Here is a 20,691-nt window from a genome sequence, read left to right on the forward strand (position 1 = left end):
TATCGGGAAAACTAATGCCAACAATAGAATCTTCAGATTCATACGATATGATGATGACTACACCCATTGCATTAACAGCTAATTCTTGAGTGGCTTTTAGCCTTGATAAGTAGCAACGTGTTAGTATATGTAAAACAGATACCTAGCATTTTTATTGAATTTTGATATGCTGATTGTAATGTAGATCATGATAAATATGCGTTCTTCAGTCGCGTACACATCACTGCCCGAGATATACATGTGGCTGGATATAACAAAGTTTGGCGGTTGTATGTAAACGCTGAGCTGTGTGCGAAATGACGTCACCGTAAGGAAAAAGACTATAAAAAGAACGTGTGCACAGACCGGATGTCCTTCGAGACGACAGAGGCCAGAGAGAAGGAGCATGATCACGTTTTATTCGGGAAAGTACTCGGAAATAAGTGTCGGTGTTACAAAATATAAGAGTTAAGTTATTACTTGTTCTATATTTCTTGCAACGTACTCTGCTAAAACGTGTTGAGCCCCGGGGTGTCTACATGTTAAGGCGTGTTTAAACATATGTTACGTTGCATGGTGACCGCAAGTGAAGTTGATATTCCCTAGAAACTTCCCATTTCTTCAAAAGCTGGATGCGCGTTTAGGGTGAATATAATCTCAGGTATTACCGAATGTCTACATTATTCATTATTTTCCATCCACTCATAATATTGTTTTTTCATTCAACAAACATTCTCTCCATATTATTATCTGTTATCCTCGAGTAGAATTTTATCCTCGAGAAGTGGCGAGTATTTAGCAACTAGATTCATTCTAGTGGTGCCGTGCCCTGCCTGACACAATTAGAATAAATAAGATTCCTAGAAGGAATCTTATTTTCTTCCTCCTCCAAGTTTTTTACATTATTTTTCAAAAGTTTCTTGGTATCTGCAAAAGTCTGTGTTCCGGATGTGACTTTTGTTGGTTTAAAAATAGAATTTATAATTATCTCTTGTGAAAAATTATTCGAATTTCCTAAATCATTTCCTTTTTTTTGCCAAACTATCCGAGCAGTTTCTCAAATGTTTTTCGATATTTTCTTGAATGCTTCTCAGATTTTGAAGATATTGTTTTTCCAACTTTTCTTGTATAATTTCTCTTGTTGCCAATAAATATCCGATGTATTCTTGGATTTGCATCGTATATAAATGAGGTCATCAAACATAACTTGAATAAAACCGGTTGGAATAGAATTTATAACTCAAATTCCATTCATTCATTCAAATGGTATCCTGCTTGGTACTGGCATTGACTGCTATGGCCCCCATCACTCTCTCTCTCTCCCTCAAGACATTCATGAATTCATTGTTGCTCATCATTTTTTTTTGTTGCCCAGATGTTCAGACTATCAATGTTTGTTTCTCGCTGTCGTCTTTGCTTCTTATTCCCACGACCTTTCCTGTTATTCTTTGTTGGTTGTCGAAGAGAAGTTTGATGACAACCAAGTGCCACCTGTCTATTATGGTAATCCTTATCGAGCGAGGTGCGCTGATTCGGAATCCCATTCACGCTGCTCCTAGAATAAAGCGTTTGATGTATTGCCATAGCTTTTAGCTTTCTTTGTGGTTGTACAGTAGGTTGCAGTTTCTTTCTGTCCGAGCAGTGCCCATACTGGGCGATTGTCCTGACCATTGTACCCAGAGGTATCTTCTGCTCAGCACAACGGAATACGAAACCACAAACAGAATTATTTCTGTTTGTTTCCTTATTACATCAGTTATCAGCTCTCCACGACCTCACGTTATCATGATCGGCAGATGGGGGAGCGGTTAAGTGGGTTCTCGACCATGCCCAAGGGTTTCCCACAGACTAGCGGAGGGAAGGAAGCGTCTTACTTTTTCTTTGACAATAGTGCTGTCCCGCCACCCGAAGTAACTAGATAAATGATAAAATAGCAAATTCACAAACGTTAGGATTCAAAATCTTTTGGTGGCATTTTTTTTTTTTTTTTACTATAGATAATAAATGTCACGGTGATATTTATTTGGTGGATTATTGCCAGTATTTTTTGTTTATTTATTTTCAAGTTTTTAGCCATTCTCGAAACTCCTCGTTTCCACCATCTTTGTTTTCATTTTAATTTAAGCGCTGAACACTACTTGCGTTCAATCTTAATGGGTGCTTTAAAATAAATTTCAAAACCAAAAACTTACATAGGTAGATAGAAGAGTAATATTTCTTTAAGTAAGATTTCTTTTGTTTCATATTTGTTTCTTAACCACGTTTTCAGCTTATTGTCTATAGTAAAAAAAAAAGCTCCCCTTTTTAAGATTCTTAGATATATTAATGAAATAAATAACGCTTGATCGGATATACGTATCGTACATATTTAACGATAACTTAATGCCCTCATGGCAATGTCGGTGAGTGGGCATATGCGTTCATTACCGGCGTAATCGCCTGTCCGTATTTGTTAACCATAATAAGTTTTAATCTCGTAACACATTTACGATAGGGCAGATGTGAAAATGTTGGTTTTATTATCGCCGGTGACCTCATGTCGTGATTTTATGCTTTGACCGGACGTTGTGTTTTATGGCGCCATAAACGCCACATGTTAACAAAAACACCAATGGGCACAAGTTTAAGTCTTGTTTGAACAAGACCGAATAAACAACCGAGTGAAAAAAAGGCAAATCACTTTCCCATTAGAATTACGTTTGGTTGTCATCAAAAATCTCAAGGAGTTCGTTTTATTATTTGGCAAGACTGAAATGAACTGAAACAGAATCGGCTTCACATATACCCACCACCCCGCACAATGAATATTCATCGTTCGGTATGTACAGATTTTATTCGTTTTCTTTTCTTTTCTAAATTAATTTTGATAATGATCTTCCTATCAACGCCGCCGATGAAAAACAAAATGGCTGAGTATTGTGTAAAATTCGCCGAAAACTTACGTCGATTTGTAAAGATTGTGAATCTATTCAAATGATTTTACAGAAAAATGCTTTTATTTGCAGTTCGCCTTTGACTATATGCAGACAGCTCTGTATGCTGGTCTGTCACGCTTCAATTTAAAATCGCATTTTAATCGTTACACACTTAGATTTAATGGACGCATCTAAATTAGGTTGCGTCTTAAAATAGATGTTCTGTTCGTCGGTTGGCTTACGATGCTAAGTTTGAAATAACATGGTCGTTGCACTGCCACGCTAAAGTTAAAAATAGCATATTTATCGGTCTGTCACATTAGAGTTTGAAATAGCCGGTCTTTGGTCTGCCATGCTAAAGTTTAAAATGCTATGTTCGTTGGTCTATTACGCTAAAGTTTGAGATATCATGTTCGTCGATCTGCCATGCTAAAGTTTAAAATAGCATTTAATTGGTCTATCATGGTAAAGTTTTAAACGGAATATTCATCGGTTTGTCATGCTAAAATTAAAAAAAAAGCATATGTCATGCTAAAGTTTTAAAATACCATATTTGTCGCTTTGTCGTGCTAAAGTTCAAAATTGCATTTCATTTGCTGTCATCATAAAATTTTAAGTAGAAATTCGTTAGTCTTTCATGTAAAAGTTTTACATAGCATGTCCGTCGGTCTGTCGTGGTAAAGTTTGAAATAGCCTTTTTCATTACTAAATGTACAGATTTAATCACTGAACCGGGAAATATTTACTTAAATGTCCTAAATTTCATATTTCTACAAAACCGAAATCTAGCATTGCTATATAAACATTCAATTGGTAAAAGTCTTATGCCACCGTGAAACCAGATGTCAAATCGGTACAATTGGTGCCTTACATTAACTCTAAGTTCTGACGAGCTTCTGGGACCGAACTTCAATCCTAATCTGAAATGGAAAGTCGCCGGACAAATGGTTGGATCATGCTACTGCTTCAGAAGGTATCTTGCCACACGCAATTCTCTACTTGCATAAGAGCCAAATGCGTCTTAAGATAAAGTACTGTTGCCACATCTGGGGAAGAGCTGTTCAGAGCACCGTTTCCTATTATGATAAGCTTCAAAACCGGCTTCGAAATCTAGTAGAGAATTCCTTTTTTCTACCCCTTACTACCTCTTTCTCATAGAAGAGGCGTTCGGAGTTTATTTTTGCAATATTGTTATTTTCATGGCAGATGCTTGATTCGCTACAAACACGTTCAACAATTTCCTCTACTCTCTGTCTGTGCCTAAAACAAACGAAAATTCCTTGAGCAAAGTTTCATTCCTAAAAAACGTAACATGCGGCCGAAACCCAGATTGGATTCACTACACGAGTTTGTAGTGTAATTCAAACCTTGTCAGTAGCTGACTACTTGATGCTTCCCTAGGACTATCAAGGATATTTTTTTTATCGTGACGCCATCACTAGATGTGTTGCATACCATGGCTTAAGAGAGGCCCATCTACCCTCGAGAGAAGAATAGACCGCACCAGTTTCCCAACCTGGTATTTTACCTCGCGGTACATACAGCGCCTCGCCTTCCCGGATAGTCACCTATCTAGTACTGGCCAGGCTCAACGTTGCTTAACTTCGGTGATATGACGAGAACCGGTGTGTCAATGGGATTGTGCCGGACGGCATTCATTCCTAGATGTGCTTGTTTGCGAAACAGTACGAGTTTAACTGTAGCGCGAGCCTCTTAAGCATACGAACATGATAACGTCAAAGAGAGGACACAGAATTCCACATGATAATGTCTAACGACTAATAATTGGTTAGTATTAATTACTATACGAAACAATTAAGCAATTTGTAGCTGGTTTGGTAATTGATGTTATTAATTATGAGGAGTCTATGTTTAATGTAGATGACTTGAAGAAGTTTAAATATTTTTATGCTGATATCGTCGTGTTATCGACCAAAATGTGTCTTTATTGTTGGCGTTCGTAAATAAAACTAGTGCTAAAGAGATGCATGATAAGACCACGGCAAAGTTTTGTCGTAGTATAACCGATATAGCTATTAAATATTATTATTATTATTATTATTATTATTATTATTATTATTATTATTATTATTATTATTATTATTATTATTCATTAGGAGTTTTCACACAGGCATTTATCAAAGATTTCTCTTTGAGAACAACCTGTAGTATTCTCTAGAGTCTGAGTGACAACAAGTTTCTCCCGATTTCCAGTACTCTCCACCTCTTTCGATAACCTTTGCAAATGAATTTACGTTATCGCAACAACCGTACCATTGATTTTTCGTTGATAGCCTTCATTAGTATTCACGAAAAATAAGATGGCAATAAACCTCCTTAAAAGTCCAAATTCTCTCCGCACTCATCCAGTGGAGGTCTAACTAGTACTCTCCTTCCTTGGTCTTTCTATCCTCCTTGACCGTCCTCGATTATTTGGTGTAATATCGGTTGATTTATTGAGAGTGGGTCGGAAGAGGTAACTTTTCCTGCTTTCATATGGTGTATTTTTGTGTTTTACTTCTGTAATAGTTTCTATATGTCCGGCTAGCATCTGTAACTCATGTGTATTAATCTCCACATTCCATATTCTTAATATTTCAGCTGTTTTCATTATTGGTATCCGTCTTACCTTCTCAGCCATCCCTCTGATTCCAATTTCTCCCATTCATTTTTAAGAGTTTTTCGGGATTTTTCCTAGTGTTCCTACTATTATTGTTGTTATTTGGACTTTCTTCATCTTCCAGATTCCTTTTGAAATCTCTGGCTACCCCTGTATATTTGTTCCACTTCTTCCTCAGCTTGATTATTATTATTTACTCACTAGGAGTAGGCACCATAAAAAATTCTCTTTGAGGACAACTAGTGGCGTTCTCTCGAGTCTGAGTGGCAACAAGTCTCCCCAGATTTCCAATATTCCCCACCTCTTTCGATAACCTTTGTAAATGAATTTACATTATCGCAACAGCCACTTATCAAGGATTTCTCATTGGCAGCGACCATTAGTTTTCACTGGAATTTGGGTGGCAATAAGCCTCTCCAAGGTCCCAGTCTTCTTTGAACTTAACCAATGGAGGTCTGACTAGTGCCTTCTCTCCTCGGTTTCTACATCTTCCTTGACCCTCCTCATTTATTTGGTGTAGTGCCAGTTAATTAATTTTTTTGAAATTACATTTTCACCCCAAACAAAGCACACTGCCACTTTGATGTAGGGGCTACTATCAGGGACATAAGCCACAGGGTTACTATGTAGGGAGTTGGCCAGCAAGATGTCCATATTACACTTGAACTTCTGCATGTCAGTACAGTTGGGGATGCAGGGACCCAGAAGGGAGTTCCAAAGTCTAGCAGTTCTGGGGAAGAAACTACTGGAGCAGAAAGATCTCTTACATCTAGAGATTTCTTCTGTGTAAGGGTGGGATTTAGCTGCTTGTCGAGTTTGTCGGGAGTATTTACGTCGGCTGGAGTTACAAGTGCTTGCAGATCGTCGGAGCATTCACCATGTAAACATTTGTAGAATAGGCGGAGGGATGAAACATTTCATCTATGGGACAGAGGTTGAAGCCTAGATGACAGTTCAGGTTGACGACTCTCTTTTAAACCTTGTCTAGGAGCGAGAGACTAGTAGCAGATGCACCAGCTCAAATGTAACAACAGTACTCCATACATGGGCGAATGGTGGCCTTATAGAGGTACAGGATACTTTCAGGCATTAGTAGGTTTCAAGCACGGTAGAGAGAGCCTACCTTTTTCGCAGCGGTCTTGGTAATGCTCTCAATGTAACTCTTCCAACTCATGTGAACATTAGACCGAGGAGTTTAAAAGATGTACTTTCAGGTAATGAGTCTTTGGCCATTGTTATTGGTGGTAGAGAAGGTTTCTTGTAATTATTGAAGAAAACAAGTTTAGTCTTGGCAGCATTGAATGTGACCATCCATTTTGTCCCCATTCCACTACAGATTGGAGCTTATCCTCTAGTGTTTCTGCCACTTCTTTAGATATGGGTTCATTTGTTTTTCTGTCGTGTTTGTTATAGAGCGTGGTCATCAACATGTATACCCATCTCACAGACAATTTTGTGAATATTAGAAATAATAAAGGTCCAAGGATAGACCTCTGAGGTACTCTCGCATTTATATCATATTGTTTAGATGTACTACTGTCAAGGACAACCTGGATTTATCTCTTACTTAAATAGGATTTAATTAAGAATTCATCCAGTGATACCATATGATCTGATTTTCCTAAGACCTTCATGCCATACCCTGTCAAAAGCTTTAGATATATCGAGGGCTACCGCTCTACCCTCCCCTGTTTTGTCCAGTGAATTGTATATACGTTCAGAGATTACAGTTAGGATATCTGCTGTGGACGGGCTTGCCTAAATCCATATTGTTAGTCGGTCAGAAGTTTAGCATCTGTAAGGTGATGGACCAGAGTTTGGTTAATCATGGACTCAAATATTTTGGCGAATAGTGGGAGGAGGCTAATGGGGCGATAATTTAATGGATCAGTTCTTTCGCCAGAATTCTTGAAATACCACAGAAGCAGTTTTCCAGCTGGCAGGAAAGCAAGATTCATTAAGGCATTTGTTGTAAAGTTTGGAGAGAAGTGGAGCTACCTCGGCGGAGCATTTTTTAATAGCACAGCCGAGATGAGATCAGGTCCACATGCTTTTGCAGTGTCAAGATTTTTTATAATAGCATGCACCTGAGAAGGGGTGATTTTCAGATCGTCAAGTGTGGCGTCTGTCCGCAAAGGAAAGTCAGGGAGAGGGTGGTTAGCAGGGTCTAGTATGGAGTTGGAGGCAAACCGACTGGCAAGCATGTTAGCCTTCTCGGTTGCTGTGCAAACAACTTCATGATTGTTGGTTAGTGAGAGAATTGTTGATTGCCCATTATTTACTACACTGTTGTAGATTTTCCAGAAATCATGGGTTCCTAATTTCTGTCCTTCGATGCGTTTTTTGGTTGTTTCAGTAAATTGTCTCTTAGCTGTCGCCATTTCTTTCTTACAGTTACTTCTGACTTCGATATACTTCTGTCTGTTTGAACTGGACTTATGTCGGTGAAATTTGCGGTATGCATGCTGCCTTTGCGCTATTGCAGCTGTACAAGTAGCAGTAAACCATTGGGGAGGGTGGGGCTTGCTACAAAATTTTCGCGTTGGAACATGTGCTTCAATTGATGTTTGAGCCATTCAGTGGTCTCATTTGCGCACTGTTCAGCAGGAAGAGAAAAGATATTTTCCCATAGGGTATCTCTGATGAGAAAACCGATGACTACTCAGTCAGCCTTTTTATAATATCTCGTTGTTTTGAGCAATGGCTCTTCAATTTTGGGTCTAGAATTTAGAGCAATTTCAACCATTATCACAGCATGATCAGCATTACAAAAAAACAAAAACAAAAAAAGCTTGAAATTAAACTATTTCAGTTTTCATGATTCCATGTGATGTTCCTTTGTGTTTTACATCTATAATCGTTTCTGTATGTCCAGTTTGTGTCTGTAGTCCGTGTGTGTTTATCTCCACATTTAAGGAGTTTTCTGAATATTTCTGAAGTTTTTATTTATTTATTGTTATCCGTTGAATCTTCTCAGCCATACTTCTGATTCCAATCTCTCCCATTCTTTTTTCAAAAGTTTTTTTTTTTATTGTGCCTAACGCTCCTACTATTAGTGGTGTTATTTTGGCTTTCATCATTTTCCAAATCCCTTTGAGATCTCCGACCAGTTCCGTGTATTTGTCTTGTCTTCTTGATCTTCAATTCTGTGACCTGTTGGAATAGCAAACCTACAATCTTGCAGGACGTTTCCTTCTTATATATATATATATATATATATATATATATATATATATATATATATATATATATATATATATTAATTTATTTATTGCGGACTATTATTCTCATTTTTTATTAGTTGTTGTTTCACGACGTTTCGGCCAACTATTCTTCTGGCCTTCGTCAGGTGGTAACTGCGACGGATAGGAACTTCGAATCTCCTAACTGCATACTCAGCAATCACTGCCATCAGTAGTTATTGTCGTCTCACCACGTTTTTGGCCAAGTAATCCTCTGGCCGTCTTTGGATAGGATTGAAACCGCTATCTTCAGACAATGCTCACATGGAACCGTAGAGATTCAATGTCTCTATCAACCGCGCCACTGGCAGGGCGAACTGGCGTTGCCCGGGATTAAATGAGGATCAACGAATGTTCTACACTTTCAATACTTTTATTGTCATAAAAATCGGCGAAACCGACCATTTTTTAATTAAATCAATTGATTGCCTGCTCTAGTCGGGGACCCATCGCGGTGCACAGTGAAGAAACTTCACATGCCCCCCCCCCTGCAGTGGCTTAGTCCATAATACATTGTAATCTACATTACACTATAGACAACCTACCGTGTATTTTATAAAATTATTTTTTTAAAATGGCTTTAATTAAAGTTTAAAATGCAAAAGTTAAGTATCATGGTTTAATTGTGCTCTGAACAAAAAGATCATTGCGAACGTGCCACTGTCTTATCAAATAACCTGCTGTTGATTTTATGCACTGGGCACTTCTGCTTGTGCTGCGATAAAACTTCTAAAATCCACTTGTGATGTTACGCTGTATCAGAACTTTGGTCAAAATCGAACTGCTGTTTCTTAAATTGGATTTCTTCAATTATCGATTTTTGATATTTATCGAGGATATTCCGATACAAAACCTATTTAAGAATACTTCCAGACACATAGAGTACATTTGTGTGAAATTAAAAAAAAAAATTGGCACCTAAGGAACGAACTCACACATTATATACACAAAGTGGCTTATATATATATATATATATATATATTTTGTGTACAGAAAGTTGTTAGTTGAGACAGGTCATTGGTACCGTCGGTTTCAAGCCCGATAATAAGGCCCGTTTAAGGTATCCTTATCGAGCTCTCTTCAGCCAATATTCGTCGTATTTAAACGGGCCTTATTATCGGGCTTGAAACCGACGGTACCAATGACCTGTCTCAACTAACAACTTTCTGTACACAAAATATAAGTACGCTCTTAAAATTTGGATTTTCCTTTTAATTGAGCACTCTGCTGGAATTCTTTTTCCAAAAAAACTAATCATATATATATATATATATATATATATATATATATATATATATATATATATATATATATATATATATATACGTAGGGTTAGAAAGGACGATACCGCGCGGAGTTGTGTTTTTAAATAAACAGATGTTTATATTTATTTTAAATTTCACATTTTCGGCTTAAAAACCTTCATCAGGATATTTTTTCTTTTCTTTTCTTATGTGCCATGGTGTCGTCTGGCTGCGTGGTTATTGTTAATCCAGCGGCGAGCGTTGTCCAAACGTGAATGTGTAGTATCAATAAGGCCCACTATATATATATATATATATATATATATATATATATATATATATATATATATATATATATATATATATATATATGTTGAATATTGCTCTGTCTAAACATTGAGCACTCTTTGGTAGACAAATTGTATTTGTTTTTGTTTAAATAACTAAACAATACTACCAATAATATATATATATATATATATATATATATATATATATATATATATATTCAATTTTCCCCCCAAACAAGGCACAGTGCCACTTTGAAGTAGGGGGCTATTATCAGGGACACAATTTGCGGGGGCATTATGAAAGGAAATGAGTAGAAAGATGTTTGTTCACATTACACTTGAACTTCTGCATATCAGTACAGGGAAAGCAGAATCCCGGAAGGGAGTTCCAAAGACTTGCAGTTCTGGGGAAGAAACTATTGGAGTAAAAGGCTTTCTTGCACCTAAGGATCTTTACTGTAAAGGGGTGAGACAAGGGATGCAACATCTCGTCGATGGCTGAAACCTAGATGACAGTTCAGGATCTATCAGGTTGGCGACTCTCTTTTGAACCCTGTCCAGGAGTGAGAGACAAGCAGCAGATGCACCAGCTCAAAGGTGACAACAGTACTCCATACATGGGCGAATGGTGGCCTTATAGAGGTACAGGATACTTTCAGGCGTAAGTAATTTTCTAACACGGTAGAGAGAGCCCACCTTCTTTGCAGCAGCCTTGGCAATGCTTTCAATGTATCTATTCCAGTTCATATTCCCTGTAAACGTTAGGCCGATGAGTTTAAAAGAAGTACTTTCAGGCAATGTGTTCTTGGCCATTGCTATTGGTGGTAGAGGAGGTTTCTTGTAGTTATTGAAGGAAACAAGCTTAGTCTTGGCAGCATTTAATGTGACCATCCATTTTTGTCCCCATTCCACTACAGATTGGAGCTTATCCTCTAGTGTTTCTGCCATTTTCTTGGATATGTGTTCATTTGTTTTTCCCTCATATATGTTATAAAGAGTTGTGTCATCGAACAATATACCCATCTCCAAAACAATTTTGTCAGGGAGGTCATTTATGAATATCAGGAATAATAAAGGTCCAAGGATAGATCCCTGAGGCACTCCCGCATTTGTCATATTGTTTAGATGTACGACCGTCGAGGACAACTTAGATTTTTCTCTAACTTAAGACGGATTTAATTATATTATGTATTCTTCCAGTGATACCATATGATCTAATTTTCCTTAGAAGACCATCGTGCCATACCCTGTCAAAAGCCTTAGATATATCAAGGACCACCGCTCTACCCTCCCCTGTTTTGTCCAGTAAAAGGTATATACATTCAGAGACTACAGTTAGGATATCTGCTGTTGAACGGGCTTGCCTAAATACATTTTGTTTGTCAGTCAGGAGTTTAGCAGCTGTTAGGTGCTGGACTAGGATTCAAATATTTTGGTGAAAAGCGGGGGGAGGCTAATGGGGTGATAATTTAGTGGGTCAGTTCTTTCACCAGAATTCTGGTACCACAGAAGCGGTTTTTCAGTAGTCGGGAAAGCAAGATTCGTTATATATATATATATATATATATATATATATATATATATGTAAGTGATGCTCTTTGTGAAACAGCGAAACATTACTGTATGTGGAAAAGTATAATGCTCCTCATCTTGAGTTGAGCATATTGAGAAGTGATACACGAATTACCATTAGCGTATAAGCGATGCTCGTTGTGTAAACAAATAGAGCTAAGATAGTTCGGACGACGTCAAAACATAGTTAAACTCATGACTCATACAGCAGCCGCCGATAGCGTAGTGGTTAGGAGCCTTGACTGTCGTACAGACGGTCGGGTTTCAACCATGGCTTGAGGTAGTTGCCTGTCTAGCAGCACTGATGAGCTGTGAAACAGCGAAACGGTACTGTATGTGGATGGCTATATATATATATATATATATATATATATATATATATATATATATATATATATATATATATATATATGTGTGTATGTGTGTGTGTGTGTATGTATATATTTATATATATATGTATATGTATATATATGTATGTAGTCATGTCATGTCATATGCTACTGGCACCATGTAACCCAGTACTACCTGCCTCATGGTCGGTCACCGGCGACTAAACTGGTTCCCCCACCAGTCTTGTTTGGTGAGCAGGGTGGCTAGTCTCCCTAAAGGATTAAAAACAAGACCTTCCAAAGGGCGAATGAACCCTTTTTCGGAGTCGACGTGTGTGCTTGTGTGTATGCATGTGTGTGTTTGTGTGTATGCATGTGTGTATTGGGATGGAGAGGGCTCCCGTAAGCCGTGGTGAAGGAAACCTGTCTAGAAGAAGCAAATCACTGATTTAAAAAAACCATAAAGCGGGAGACCAGTACCTGCATTAAGCTGGTCTGAAGTTTAACTTGTTGCTGGCTATCTTGCTCTTGCTTGTTACTTGCAACATTTTGAACCGATTTGGGCTCATGGACTTTAAGTGTCTGAGGGAGTGGCATTCGTCTGACAAGACGTTGCAATTATCATCATCGTATGCATATATGTTCTCGAATTTTGGGATATATACTCCTTTGTCAAGGGACAAGAAAGACAATAGATAAAACTCTCAAGATTATTGTTTGGATTTTGAATTGACGATTGAATTATTATCATAATTGATTGATAATTGAATTTATCTATTATTTGAATATTTTGCGACTCTGCTCTATGAATATTTTTAAAATCTTTTCATTTCCCTTTACAAGTGAGTATATCTCTGAAAATTCGCGAACTTTATACTATCAACAACAACTAGATATAACCAGGTAAATAAATATTTTAATTGAAAATTATTAAATTTGTCAATATTATCAATTATTAATTTACCTATTCTGTATTCAACAAGTGCCCCGGTTTATGGTAGTTTTGGAGATGCTATCTAGCATAGTGACCTCCGAAGGACTTAATTGAATGTTAAGATTTCCAGCACACATAGTTCTTGCTGTTAACGTAGCCTGATAGAGAGAAGTGGGGTTTATTCCCTAACCCGCATCCATCTGAAGGTTAATAGCTCCGCCAATATTAATTATAATGCCATGTACTTAGATGATTTGGAAACGTTATTCAATTTTCCAGGAATCTTGAAAGTATGCAATAAACCATCATTAACAATTGTGGAGTTATTAGCCTCGAAATAGGTCACGTTTATACTGAGACGGTTTGTGAGAATTGTAAATTTACACCTTGATACACTGATACAGCGAGTAATTTAATAAATATCTGCCGGCGAGATTTAATAAGTTTTTTTTTTTTTTTAAGTTGTAGTTAAAAGTATCTCACATCAAATCACTCCATGGCGCAAGCATTTTATAACTTTTATCTAAGTTGTCTTCTAAATCAATGAAAAAGCGATAAAAGATGTTTAAGTGACGGCTTTCATGCTTTGTCTCATTGGAACCCTTTAAAGAGAATGAGTAACTTTCTTTTCATCTAATTTACAAATGCTGTTCGTACACACCGCACACACATACATAAATTAGATGGCAAAATAATGTGTCTTTTTACTTCTATATTATTCATAAGATTAATACAAAAGTAAAGAGAGTCATTCGTTTTTAGTTATGTAAGAAGTATTTCTTACCTATGTCAGCGTTTATAATTTTTTGAATGCAACCAAATCTTGGTATTCATTAATAAACATAGGAGCTAAAATGTAACGGGGGGATAACTTTTTGATGTATTTTTAATTAGTTGTTAACAAAAGAGAGTACGTATTATTTATCAACATTTATAGGTAGACAAATAACTAAGGTATGTAGTTGTCGAAACCATTTTCAAGATGCACACAAATAGCGTTGTGAGAGTGTTGCGACAAAGAAGATCATGTTTTTCATTAACGACTGTTGTTGTTGATGTTGTTGTTGTTGATGTTGTTATTGTTGTTGATTTTGTTGTTGTTGTTGATGTTGTTATTGTTGTTGATTTTGTTAGTGTTGTTGATGTTGTTGTTGCGGATGTTGTTGTTGTTGTTGTGGATGTTGTTGTTGATTTTGTTGTTGTTGTTGATGTTGTTGTTGCGGATGTTGTTGTTGTTTTGGATGTTGTTGTTGATGTTGTTGTTGATGTTGTTGTTGCGGATGTTGTTGTCGTTGCTGTGGATGTTGTTGTTGATGTTTTTGTTGTTGATGTTGTTGTTTTTGTTGTTGTTCTTGTAGTTGATGTTTTTGTCGATGTTGTTTTGTTTGTTGTTGTTTATGTTGTTGTTGATATTTTTGTTGATGTTAATGTTGTTGATGTTTTTGTTGATGTTGTTGATGTTTTTGTTGATGTTGTTGTTGTTGATTTTGCTGATGTTGTTGTTCTTTTTGTTGTTGTTGATGTTGTTGTTATTGTTGTTGTTGATGTTGTTGTTGATGTTGTTGTTGTTGATGTTGTTGTTGATTTTGTTGTTGTTGTTGATGTTATTGTTGATGTTGTTATTGCTGTTGATTTTTGTTGTTGATATTGTTGTTGTTGGTGTTGTTGATATTGTTGTTGTTGTTGATGTTTTGTTGTTGATGTTTTTGTTGATGTTTTTGTTGATGTTAGTGTTGTTGATGTTGTTTTTGTTGTTTTTGTTGTTGATGCTGTTGTTATTTTTGTTGTTGATGATGTTGTTGTTATTGTTGTTTTTGATGTTGTTGTTGATATTGTTGTTGTTGTTGATGATGTTGTTGATGTTTTTGTTGCTGTTGTTGTGTATTTTGTTGTTGTTGTTGATGTTTTTGTTGATGTTTTTGTTGATGTTAGTGTTGTTGATGTTGTTTTTGTTTAAGTTGTTGTTGATGCTGTTGTTATTTTTGTTGTTGATGATGTTGTTGTTATTGTTGTTTTTGATGTTGTTGTTGATATTGTTGTTGTTGTTGATGATGTTGTTGATGTTTTTGTTGCTGTTGTTGTGTATTTTGTTGTTGTTGTTGATGTTATTGTTGATGTTGTTATTGTTGTTGACGTTTTTGTTGTTGATATTGTTGTTTTTGTTGTTGTTGTTGATATTGTTGTTGTTGATGTTTTGTTGTTGATATTTTTGTTGATGTTGGTGTTGTTGATGCTGTTGTTGTTGAGATTTTTGTAGATGTTAATGTTGTTGTTTTTGTTGCTGATGTTGTTGTTGTTGATGCTGTTGTTGTTGTTTTTGTTGTTTATGTTGTTGTTTTTATTGTTGATGTTGTTGTTGATGTTGGTATTGTTGTTGTTGTTGATGTTGTTGTTGATGTTGGTGTTGTTTTGCTGCTGCTGTTGCTGTTGCTGTTGTTGAACATCATTCATTCGTTTCGATGAATCGAGTGATTATTGTTAGCATTCTTTTCCCCCGATATATTTAACATCAGGTATTTACGGGATGAACCACGTGAAGGCTGCCAACATCTCTAAGTTAAAAGGTTTCTGTGGAAATAACTGAATGCAAACTTAGAAATCAGAAACCATCAACGTTTTTACAAGTATCGGGAAGATTATTTCAGCAGCGGTAGAGACGCCTTCTTATTTAATTTTCTCCTCTTGCTTAAAAATGTCGTTGGAGAATTATATAGAGTCGATTTTAATAATAACAGCATATTATAAAATAAACTACCCTTACGCTCTATGTTTAAAAATAATGCGTTCTCTATAGTATTCAATTTAATTGACTGATTAACTATCGACAAAGTCAGCTACATACCCTTCTAGAAATTTCACCAGAAATCAAACAGGTAGCCATAGTACACACCTGAATGTGCTGTCGCGATTGCACATAGAAACCACTATTTCAATTGCTTTAAACGTAATAAATATTTCGAAAGAAAATCACCTTTAGAACTGCCAACAAATACTGCCAAAGGATTATAGAAAACGATCAAATCCAAAGTAGAAGAACAGATGCTTGATTTCCATAAGTTATGTAACGAATAACGAACAAGGTCCTATATAGATATGCATCATCTTCCCTGACCATCATCAACGAAACTAAGATGATTTCGTCAGCATTTGACATAGCCAATATCTTTGCCAAGACTTTTGCACAAAACTCAGCATTATGCGATCAGGGTACCCTACCTCCCGAATGTTCACCCAAGATCGAAAATAATCTCAGCGACATCCACATATCTATTCGTGATGTTAACAAATTCATCAAGAAACTTGATGCCATAACAGCAACTTGTTCTCACAATCTTCCAGTCATAATACTAAAAAAGCTGTAACTGGAACTAGCACCCATTCTAGCAAAACTGTTCAATCGATGTCTAAAAAAGAAATACCTTTTTTGGAAAGCCCCATTAGTTTCTTCAGCATTTAACAATACTGGAGATTGATCCTCTGAATCTCAGTACAGAATAATTAGTCTTCTGCATGTCATGAGTAAGTTGCTTGAATCAGTGTTGAATAGAGATATTTTCAACCACCTCAGGAATAAGACAATCTATTCAATGACAAGCAATATGGTTTCCGTCCTGCAAGATCTGAAGTTTATGTACCGATTGTAATTTCACATATAATCAGTAATCTATCGACGGGGGTTTCCTCTCTAGAAAAATAGCTCTTGACATATTAAATGACATTTGATAAGGTTTGGCATACATGTCTTCTTCACAAGATTTTCAGCTATAACATATCTGCAAATGTCTTCTCAACCATTGAATCTTTTCTCTCCGATAGGTTTCTACAAGTAGTTGTTAGTGGACAATCCCAAACTCAAAGTATCACCGCTGGCATGCCTCAAGTATTCGTCTTGGTCCCAAATTTCTTCCTTATCTTCATCAATAATCTCTCAAATTACATTTTAAGTTCATTTGTCGACAGATACGGAGACAACACTACCATATATGGAAACACTTAAAAGGTCAACAACGACCTATATCTCTCTTTCCTTCGATCTTCAACACGTGGTGCAATGGTACAAAAGGTGGCTGATTACTTTAATCCATCCAAAATCAAGCGTCTATTTTTTTCATTATAAACGTTCTGTTCTTCACTGACCTTAATTGGTATAAATGGCTTTAAAATGAAAAGTTATACTCCTTATGCAATATACAAGGTGCTCATAAATTTGAACATTTGTACTCCTTATAAAATATACACGGTGTCTATAAATTTTAAAGGTTGTACTCCTCATGAAATATACAAGGTGTACATAAAAGAAAAAAAAATTGCACTCTTTATAAAATATACAAAATGTTCATGAATTTGAAAAGTTGTACTTACAAAATATACGAGGTGAACATAAATTTGAAAAATTGACCTCTTTATGAAATGTGCAAAGTGCATTTAGAGTCTCTTTTCAATTTGAAAATGTTTGAAGAAGACAGTTGCAATATCTTGACATGTGATTCGTTTTAATTAACATTCATGATAAAATTACTTGTTTAATGCACTTTTATATGGACAGCATTAGTTAGACGAAACGCATGAAGACGATACTCAAATGTTCTTGGATGGCCACTCCTCCCTGCTATCTAATACTAATCCTGTACCCATAAATTTCTTGTGTTCTTCAAGGATTGAAGAACACGATCGTATATCTTTTCCATAATATGTTCTGCAGTTTCACTAAGCCAGTACATCTGATTTTGTCTAAAATTATCCAGGATACATATTGTGCCTTCTCCGGAGAAATCGACATTTTATAATAGGTTCACTTCGAAGTTGTTCTTCTATTAATAAAATATCTAAAATACAAAAATGCTAAATGGTTAATTGAAAAAAACTTTAAAATATCTTATGTTAATAAAAACTGATTAAAGCAAAAAATATCTGGTCACGATATATCATCAACTGTCTAATTATATTTATTGTTTGAAATAAAGAGCATACGCAAATCTTCAACCCTCATCATTTTCAATCCCCTCATGATATTCTTCATCAGTCACTTGATAATTTATCCATCTAATCCTCGAGTCGATATTTTTCTTTTTAAAACTAATTGTAAAATAACGCTTTTAACTACAACGCGATGTGTCTATGTATCTAATTGGAGTATTAATTTTGAGAATCCTGAACCTAATCTGGTATTTTCCTTACGGAAATCGCTCCCGACAAAGCATGAAGCCACCTGATATAAATAGTTAACAAGGACGAAGGACGATTATCACAAAGTCGGGAGATGTCTATAGACTTTAATCTCGGACTTCTACTTTCTGATTCTCCTCCTTCCTCCGCCACCACTTACACCTTGTCCGGGATCGTTCACAAGGGACAGTTACGAAGTAACGCCGGTTTCGGTTTTCTTTACTTCGTAGTTGCTTAAAAAACTGGAACGGAATTTGCAGTGCCTTTCCGTTCTATGCTTTCTATTGGATGAAACGCACCACACACATCATTTCCGTTTTATTTCCTTTTGTAGTTGCTTAAAAAATTGGAATGCATTTTTAACGTTCCTTTTCGTTCTATGATTTCTACTGGGTGAAAGGCAACATGGACTTAACCTAATGGAAGGGTTATTTATGCCATTTTTTCGCTTTTCGCTGTGTTTTTTTGTTTTTGTTTTTTTCCGACCACGTTCATCATTTTTTTTTTTATTTTTGCTTTTTGTTTTTCAATTTTTTTTTTTGGGAAAGAAGTTTTACGTTTGTTCGCTGTTTTTTTTTCCGATTTTTTAAAATAAGTTTAACATCGTTTTTTTATATTTAACAAGGGGTTTTACTTTGCTTATTCTTTTCTTACCCCCCCCTACCTACACACACACCCACACCCACACCTCCAAACACCCGGGCAACGCCGGGTACACCCGCTAGTACTTACATATAATGAATAAATTAAAAAAAAGACAATCGAGTGAGAAAAGAGGACTCTATGATTTAAAGGGAACATAAATGGGAAGAAGACTAAGGCTTAATAAATTATGAAGTGTGTATGTCGGTGAGGATGGGTGGGTGGTTAACAAGTCATCGGCATAGCAATCGACACATCTGAGTAAACATCCTCATTTACTGCTTTCTGTTAATCATGATACTCCCCTCGATTTCGACGTTTGAACTCCATCACAACAACTAAGCTATTCGGAAATCCACACAGTCGATTTGTTTATAGTGGTGAAGGCTTTGTGTGGAACCAAACACATTTTTCGTACAACTGCTAATCTTAGCCGGTGTAATGGCCGCCACAAGACAGAGCAGACAGTAGACCTCAGGTTTTTACATCGAAGTGTTCCTTATCCTAGATGCATGTCTTAACGAAAACTGAAGGTGCATCTCTCCCAGTTGATTAAACGCGCTTGCAGATACCAATCGTTGCTTAACTTAGGTGACCTGGCGAGAACCCGTGTTTCAACATAATTATGCTGTATGCTTGCTGTGCAAACAGCTTGAACCTCTGGACTATTTCAATGCTTTCTAGTTATCTATTATCATTTTACTCACTAGGGGTAGTCACACAAGCCATCATCAAAGGTTGCTCTTTGAGAACAACTTGTGGTGTTCCCTGGAGTCTGAGTGACAACAAGTCTCTCCAGATTTCCAGTACACTCAACCCCTCTCGATAACCTTTGCAAAAAGAATTTGCTTCATCGCAACAGCCGTTTACCATTGATTTCTCGTTGGCGGCGACCATTGGCCTTTATTTGGAATTTGCACTCATCCAGCAGAGGTCTGGCTAGTGCTTTCTCTCCTCGGTCTTTCCATCCTCCTTGACCTTCAGTATTTGGTGTGCCCGTTTATGGTAACACTCACTGAAAAAAAATTATTCAGCTTCAGTTTTCATGATTCCATGTGATGCTCCTTTGTGTTTTGCATCTGTAATCGTTTCTGTGTCCAGTTTGTGCGTAGTTTATGCATGGTGTTAGTCTCCACATTCAAAGGTTTTGTTTAATATTTCTGCAGTTTTCATTATTGAAATTCGTAGTATCTTCTCGGCCATCCTTCTGATTCCAATCTCTCCCTTCTTTTTTCAAAGTTTTTCGGTATCTTTCCTAGCGCTCCTATTATTAGTTATTTTGGCTTTCATCATTTTCCAGAGCCCTTTGATCTCTTTGACCAGTTCCATGTATTTTCTACGCTTCTCAGTCTCCTTGATCTTGACTGTGGTTTACTGGAGCGGCAAAATCTAGTATCTGGCAGGTTTTTCCTTTTTTTTTTTAACTATTATGACATCCGGTCTTCTTGCTTGGATGGGTTTATCCATTTGTATATCCATGTCCCATAGGATCTTGTGACTTTCATTTTCCAGTACTGCTGCTGGTTTGTGTGTTTGTACGATTTGTCTGTGTGTCCAAGATGCAATTGTGTGCATTATTGCTAATGTACTGCCTTCCCCACTTGATGGTGTCTATATTTATATTCTTTTTTGGGCTAGTTTGCTGCATTCACTTATTATGTGGTTTATTGCTTTGATTGTTCTAATTAATAATTAACTGAACAAGTCATGCATATCGCCCCTCTATGTTGATTCAACCACTCTCTATACCAAATGTTG

The 20,691-nt window shown here is 36.5% G+C and overlaps 1 protein-coding gene and 1 pseudogene across 1 annotated transcript in view; one reads left to right on the forward strand and one right to left on the reverse strand.

The window, feature by feature from the left end:
* The window catches only part of LOC145240090 (uncharacterized), a 99,033-nt pseudogene that overhangs the window by 13,581 nt on the left and 64,761 nt on the right, over nucleotides 1-20,691 (reverse strand).
* Nucleotides 2,677-20,691, forward strand: part of LOC145303479 (sodium-driven chloride bicarbonate exchanger-like) — a 492,397-nt gene continuing 474,382 nt past the window's right edge. The window contains exon 1 of the mRNA XM_080144835.1: nucleotides 2,677-2,797. The gene's annotated coding sequence lies outside the window, so the exon portion shown is untranslated. The remainder of the gene's footprint in view (nucleotides 2,798-20,691) is intronic.

This window comes from Euprymna scolopes, chromosome 19 (assembly GCF_053919585.1).
Source record: "Euprymna scolopes isolate OS-2025 chromosome 19, ASM5391958v1, whole genome shotgun sequence".
NCBI classification, from domain to species: Eukaryota; Metazoa; Mollusca; class Cephalopoda; order Sepiida; family Sepiolidae; genus Euprymna; species Euprymna scolopes.